Source organism: Rattus norvegicus, chromosome 5 (genome assembly GCF_021556685.1).
Source record: "Rattus norvegicus strain SHRSP/BbbUtx chromosome 5, alternate assembly SHRSP_T2T, whole genome shotgun sequence".
Classification (NCBI taxonomy): Eukaryota; Metazoa; Chordata; class Mammalia; order Rodentia; family Muridae; genus Rattus; species Rattus norvegicus.
In genome coordinates, this window is record NC_141538.1 from 104893637 (window position 1) to 104894251 (window position 615).

The 615-nt window shown below is 40.2% G+C and overlaps 1 pseudogene; it reads right to left on the reverse strand.

Moving 5' to 3' along the window:
- Positions 1-289: 289 nt before the first annotated feature.
- LOC120103247 (U7 small nuclear RNA) lies at positions 290-393 on the reverse strand (annotated as a pseudogene).
- Between the last annotated feature and the right edge of the window lie 222 nt (positions 394-615).

A 615-nucleotide genomic window follows, 5' to 3' on the forward strand; every position in this document is an offset into this window, starting at 1 on the left:
GTGCCTGAACCTAGCATTGGTGACTTCTCAGCATGATTCGAAGGCTGCATGATTCTGGAAGCTGCTTCTAATAATTTACTGTTTCTGTGACTGCTGAAGACCAGCCTGGGCTTGGAAAAGGGTTCTGGGGAAGGGGCGTTTGGGAGCAGTTGAAGAATGACTTGAGATCAATGAGGTGGGGTGCAAGCTGACAGCCTTGTGCTCTGCTTGAGACAGCTCTACAGAGATCTCCAGACAACTCAGCTCTTGCTAGAAAAAAAAAATCTAAAAGCTTTCTGGATGATAGCTCATGGGTTTTCCAACTAAAGTCAGAAAAGCTGCTAGGAAAAATGTCTTAGATTTTCCAACGTCAGAAACCCTGCCTGAAAAATTCTAAAAGAGCTGTGTTCACTTTCCAAGAAGTTTTCTCTGGGTAGCTCTCTTTTACAAACCCAGCCTTTTATTTACATATCAATTCAATTGATTACTTTAGGTTCCCTTTTGATTATCCAAATGAATTAGCATTTTTTAACTTATCTCCTTAATTTTTAGAAGACAGCAAGTACATTTTTTTACGTGCCAAATAAATTCAGAGATCTGCCCACCTTTATAAGTACAGACAATAAGCTAGCTGGA